Below are 7,442 nucleotides of genomic sequence, written 5' to 3' on the forward strand. Positions count from 1 at the left end.
AATAAGGTCAAAATGTAGCAATTTAAGAATTAGGTTAAAGTTATTATTGTAATCTGTTTTGGTCGTCAATAAATAAATAAATAAATAGATAAAAAGTCGCTGATGTGATTAGTAGTCATCATCCCTATTGCCGCGCCGCTTTAACAACGAATAAGAAAAGTTTCAAAATGGCCATGAAAATTAAAAAAAGAGTGATACCTATTTCTCGTACGATGCTACCCTTCGTGTGCGAGTCCGACTCATACTTGACCGATTTTTTGGTCAATATTTTAGTAATTTTTCTTCTTGCCCTGTGCCCTTCTCCTTGCCATATCAGCTTCGCAACCCGTTGAGCTATGCCGGTTACTCTAGTTCTCCTACAGATCTCCTCATTTCTGATTTGATCACGTAGAAAAACTCCGTGCTGGTTTCCTATGTCCGCCTCCAGGATGCAAGCTATCTCTGTACCAACCAGACTTCATCCATGTAAAATTAGGTTTTTTTAAGAATCCCATAGAAGCGCTTTGATTTATTGGGTCAAAAAATTGCCTATGTGCATCCCCGGGATGCCGCTATCCCTGTACCAAATTTCGTTAAAAATCGATTGGAAGGATGGGCCGTGAAAAGCAAGCAGACAAAGACACTTTCGCGTTTATAATACACTAGCTTTTGCCTGCGACTTCGTCCGAGTGGACTACACAAATTTCGACCCCCTATTTTAACCCCTTAGGGGTTGAATTTTCTAAAACTCTTTCTTAGTGGATGTCTAAACCATATTATAGCTATCTGCATGCCAAATTTCAGCCTGATCCGTCCAGCAGTTTGAGCTGTACGTTGATAGATCTGTCACTCAGTCAGTCAGTCTTTCGGCTTTTCCTTTTACTAGATATTAGATATGGATTGATGTATTTTTACCTAGTCGGTAAAAATAAGTCAAAACGAAAATAAACGATTAGCTGAACAATACTCGCTCAAACAAAAGGCTTGAGTTGATCTCGAAACAGAATTTGATAAATTTCCCCGGTCTTACCACCGACTCAAAACAACGCTCGGAATTAGCACAAAGTTCAACGAACCCCTCGGATTGCGACCCTTTCCGTTTCAACCCTTGTAGTAGGCTCCATTCTGAGACAGCCACTTCAATAGCGTTGGCCCTAAATCACCTAGAAAGAAAGCTTCTATCTCGCTTTTTCGTTCGCACCGAGTATTTTTGTCCTTGTCTTGCCTTCGGGAAAATCGGACTACAGAAAGTTGGTCACAAGTACAGCCTCAAACTTCCCACAGTAACAAATCGGATCCGATTATAATAAATATTTTTGCCTTTCTATAAACAAGTAAAATAGTAAAGTGAATAAATAATATGACTCTAGGTTCTCATATTTTCATTAAATATACGAGCCCGTAAGTTTAGATTTTCTTCTAGACATATTATTTACAAATAAGTGCACTTTAATATGTGCCGGTCTCAACATACAAATGACGCTACTCGAACTCTTATGAAGGGTTCTACAGCCATCAGCAGCGAGGTCTTCGGTTGTCCTAGGCCACGACGTAGGTATGAGCCTCGAGGCGTAGCCTCCTTGTCCAGGTGTGGCACGGTACTGAATTTTAACCCTTGTTTGATGTGTTGGCTAAGTCTTGCCATCACTCAAAATCTAAATTTTTGCTTTCAAATCAGTGATCTGACTGTAAAGATTAGGGTTATGGGTTTCTGCCATACTCCTACCAGGTTAGCACACTTCACTTTAGTTAATTCTAGATAATTATGTAGGTAGTAGCTAATTTGTCATCGAATAAAGAAAATAAGTGTATAGTGAGGTACTTACATAAGTAACTAGTACATACTTTCAAATTCTGTCTAAAAACTACATATTATATAACTAGCTGTGCCCGCGACTTCGTTAGCGTGGAATAGTGACTTTTCGGGCAGCGTGATTCTTTAAATTGACATAACTTTTTTATTTATGAACCGATTGACATGAAATAAACACTAAATGTTAAGTGAAGCTTACTACAATATATTAGTGAAAACCGTATCTAAATCGAATAAGCCGTTTCTGATAGTAGCGTGCACAAACACACAGACAAACAGACAAACAGACAAAAAAAAATTAATTACAATTTCGGGTTCGGCATCGATATAATAACAACCCCTGCTACTTTTTTTTTATATATTTCCATTGTACAGACACCACTTTTCTACAATTTTATTATATGTATAGATAGACATTGCCATGCCGTTTTTGGTTTTAATGTTGTAATCGAATTTGTTAATTTCTTGCTGTTTCTTCTTGCTCCGATTTTCTTGCTGGTTCTTCTCGGTAGGAAAGGCATTCCGAACCAGTGGTAGATGCTTTTGACGATTCAAAAGAACTTGTAAAAGTCTAATTAAATAAAAATATTTTGAATTTTGAATTCATTTTTATCAAATTCTATGCCAGTAATAATAGGCAGTTGGCGGCAAGCCTAAGGAGAGTATTTGGTATTTTTCCGTAAATAGGAAAGTTGTTTGATGTTTTGGGCAGTCGGTAGCAATCTTCAGCTTCTTACAGCGATTAAAAGATTTTGTTTCAGTTAAAACTTGATGGAAATTAATGATCCTAAGTTGTTTGGGGTGAGCTTTTGGTATAATTATAGGAAGTAGGGACAAAATCTGACTTTGCAGTTAGGATCTTATGTTCATTCTTTTGGCTTACATAGAGTACCATAGATACGTATTAGAGTAACTACATAATTTTTGTATATTTTCAATTTATTCAAAAATTATCTATCTATCTATTAACCGATAGACGCCCACTGCTGGATAAAGGTATCTTGTAGTAGCGACTTTCACACGCCACGGTTTTGCGCCGCCTAAATCCGGCGGGTCCCTACGACTTGTTTGAAAGAAGAGAATTACTTTTTACTTTACTTCATGACGATAAGCGAGATAACTATGTGACAAAATCCTCGCTAGCCAAATCGACGCGTACATAGCCCCAACCAAAAGGCTTTCATAATGTTTATTTACGACTACAATAGATCTTAGACAGACAGTTTTAAAGGTAACGTAAGTTATATATAGAAGTTACGAACAAGTAACACAATTACACATATTTTTGTAGTGAAATACAAGACATTGAAAACTATGGGTTTTTGTGTTATGGGTTCTGAGTTCTAAGGCGCGGGTGTAGGGCCTCCAGGCTTTAAGGGATTTAGTTTCACTATTGTATTAAACTAGATCATGCCCACGACTTTATCCGCGTGGATTTAGATTTTTAAAATTCCCGCACGATATCCTTGATTTTCCGGTAAAATCCTAGCCTGTGTCCGTTTCTGGGATGGAAGTTATATCTCTATCAAATTTAGTTAAAATTGGTTAAAAGGATGGGCCATGGAAAACTAGCAGACAGACAGACACACTTTCGCATTTAGGTATAATATATATCAAGTATGGGTTGGGTATGTGGTTTCGTGATATAAAACATTATTTCTTTGGTAGGGGTCTTCATTCAGAGGTACTGAATTCCCAAGTCGTTCTGCATACGACTCGACCAAAAGAAAGGGGTTTGACTCGTATGTGTAACGATTAATATATTTAATTTACTCCCGAGACTTCCTTCGTGTGATTTTATAACTCATCATTATAAAAAAAAATAACTGCCTGAAATTAAAAATTCTTTCAGTATTTACTTTCTTATGACTTCGGGCCTTATACAAAATAATAAGCCGAGTCAAAAAGTAAAAAAAAAAACTCCATATAGTTTACCATGGAAATAATAAAAAGATCTAGTCATTAAATGGAAATTAACAGAATAATAAATAAAAACATAAAAAAAAAACCTACATAAATTAGATTAAAATAACAACAGGAGCACTTCCGTACCTAATAATTAATAGCTAGGTATACGAAAACACAATAAACCCGTGAGAATATCCCCAACGTTTTGCCGAACATAGACACCCTCTCGCAAGTTCACGAATAAGTACCCGCCAGTCTGTACAGAGTACAGACGGACAACAATACGTAATACAAAAGTACGCAGGTAGTGATTTTTTCTGGGCCCCTTAAGAACATCTGCTTATAAAACGCCGGAAAGCAGATGCGAGTATTGTGTAGGGCATTTTTTTGCCACGTCTCGAAAGCTAATAGCCTGGGAGCTGGTGGCTGTCACTACCCTTTTTTTCGTGAGGAAAAACATGGATACCACCGGCCACGGGGGAGCACAGTGGTTATGTTGGACTCCTACCGACTAAAAACCTTACACTAGGGACCGACAACGCCTCGTTACTCCGCCAGCGGATATCCGCAGCAGCAGACCCATCACTGGGATACAACGTGCCCCCAACACCGTTAGAGGCATGCCGGAATCGCAGCACGCCAACCAATCCGAAGACCACACTGTGGACGACGGACTGCCCCGTGTCCATTATCCACAGGTCCTCCCGAGGGCTAGGGTTCGCGGGAAGGGCTCTCTTTCCACGTTCCCCATCCTCAACATCTTCCTCGCCCGTCACCAAACTGGACAGGCGAGAAACCGGTGGGGCAGCCAATGATTGGATGGGTGATGAAACAATCATCATCGACCACCCAACACAGCAACACCCTCCGCTCCTGGGGCTATGCCCCATGGGTGCGCCGCCTGCGCCCTCTGCTCGGGACACTCAGAGGGATGTGCGAACAACACCCCCTCCCTGCCTGGTCAATTAGCCATGGCTAACAATATCCCAAGAAGAGAAATTGTTAACCATGTTACCAGGGTACACGCGCCCAAGCGCTGCTGTCACCACTACCCTATCCATATTATCACACTACCCTACCCATATTTATCACTACCCATACTATAAATTGATATGCTGGTTTATGGGGTTGTCCTTCAATCACGCCACAATTGAGCAACGGATGGGAAGTATACCCTTTCAAACTAAAAAAGAATTTTCCGAATCGGTCCAGGTGACTTCGAGTAATCGGGGAACATACATAAAAAATAAAATAAAGATTCCTACGAATTGAGAACCTCCTCGTTTTTTGAAGTCGGTTATAAATCACGTCGATCCGTTGCTCCGTCGCGACGTGATTGAGGGATAAACTAACAAATAAACCCACTTTCGCATTTATAATATGAGTAGTGATTGTAGAAGTTCACTTCAATGATTTTCATAAAACCACCTCGGCACGATCACCAACTTGTAGCACACGGCTAATTATTATTATTATCATTATTTAAGAATTTCTGCCACCAGCTCCTAGCCTTAAGCGAACGAATGAGCGGATGTTCGAGACTTCTGAGGCAGACAAGTTCTGTATGGAGAATCAATTTTGGAATATCGCAATTTCCTTAGTTTCTTTAAGTTTTTGGACGGATTTATTTATCGGAAGCGCGGTTCCGGTAAATATACGTGAAGAATTGAAGATATTGATTGATGTGGCGTATCTTGGGATGGACGATTTTATAGTTTTTAAAAAATATGAACATTTCGTCTATCCATGGAGATAATATACCTATGTATTTTAATGTATTTAAATTAGTTTACTATGTAAAATAAACTTGGGATTTTTTAAAAATTAATCTTGTTGTTCATATTTTTTTCCAATACATTTTGTTCCCAAGTTTTCATAGTGCCTGCCTATAGTATATAATACGCGACAGGTTGAGATGGCAGTAGGGGGAAGGGACGCCCTGCACACCCGCACAGCCCCAGCGCTAACCCGGTGAGGGCGAGCGCGAGCGATGTGCGGGTGTGCGGGGCGTCCCTCCGCCTCATACCCCGATTGCCATCTCGGCCTGTCGCGAACTATAGCTACCTATAGGTACGGACGAGAAGATTGCATATTCAGTACTCTACCATTTTATAATGAGTTGCACAAACAAAGTAAAATTAGATGGATTGACGTCAAAGGGGGTTGGGAATTAAATTGCGCAAAGTTTAAGTAGGTAGGTAGGTACTTGGAGTTGGTATGAACTGTTCCAAGAATACGTAAAAATATACATACCTACTTACTTAAAGTATTTCAAAACGGTTCTACTATTTCAGTCTTCTCTTTGACTCGTGTAGAGATTACGTTACCGAGTTGAAAAATTATTTAAATTGAGTTAATTAATTTAACTGTCTGACTATAAGATAGGTATAACTGTTGCATAGAGGCAGGCGTTACTTTGTGGAATTCCATAATATACAAGGAACACAGATCACCCCCAGACAAGGAATTATAAACCGCCAAAACAGACATGCGATATGCACCGCCCGCCCTCCCACTACTAAAGACGTTGGAACAGCATCAATAGGTACGCACCACCAACACACAGCTTCACACAGAACTTCTAAAACACACTCAACGTACGTTTCACTCCAACACCTTGTGCAGTGTGCATACGTCATCTACTAAGGATGCTCCGGTTGTTTCGGACCATTACAGCTTTTTAGTACATACTAATAGAACTTATAGTACTAAATAGTCTCTAAGCCGCGGACGGACGGACAGACGGACAGACATGGCGCAACTACCTATAAGGGTTCCTTATTTACTTCGAACCCTAAAAACCTCAATCATGCGGAAAAAGCTGGTCAAATATAATTATGAAATTCAATGTACTTTTTAAAATATGTAATTCTTTTACCATTGGTAAGTACCTAGGTAACTAGTAACTACTTACCTATCACTACTCATATGTATTATAAAAGCGAAAGTGTGTTTGTTTGTTGGGTTGTCCTTCAATCATGTCGCGTAGATCGACGTCATTTTTTGCATGGAAAGATATACCTAACTGAAAACCTGAAGAGCGATATAGGCTACTTTTTATTCCGAAAAACCAGAGTTCCCACGGTATTTTTAAAAACTTATATCCACGCGGACGAAGTCGCAGTAATCAGCTAGTTTGAGATGTTTAAGATAAATCTGTCAGTAACCCAAAAATATCTACCTGAACGTAAATGCATAAAAAATGGAAAACTTATCTCCTTTCAAAGTAAGATTATTGTATGGCACTGCATTGTACCTACGCTGCAAAGATAAGAATTTCTATAGAACAGAATTGTAAACACACCGGTTATATTTTAATCGTACCCAGAGAGTTGCGAAACTAGAGCAGCTCCTCTCTCAATCAGCTCTCGTTATAGAAAGATTAACTGATGCCCGCGAATTCATTCGCGTGGATTTAGATTTTTTGAAATCCCGTTGGAATACTTTGATTTACCGGGATAAAAAGTAGCTTATGTGCTTATCCAGAGTACTTATTTCTATCTTATATTATATCTATTCATTATTCCAAATTTCAGCCAAATCCGTCTTGTAAATTTTCCGTGAAGGAGTACCAAGCATACACAAACACATACAAACTTTCACCTTTATAATATTATATATAGTGAGAAATACAATGAAGTAAGGATACAAAAAATATCCATATTATTATAGTAGTGATCTCTACCAAGCAACCTTAGGTAAGAATAGGTATAGCAGGTGGTGTATAAAATTATTGATATCT

This window comes from Maniola jurtina, chromosome 18, assembly GCF_905333055.1.
Source record: "Maniola jurtina chromosome 18, ilManJurt1.1, whole genome shotgun sequence".
Taxonomy (NCBI): domain Eukaryota; kingdom Metazoa; phylum Arthropoda; class Insecta; order Lepidoptera; family Nymphalidae; genus Maniola; species Maniola jurtina.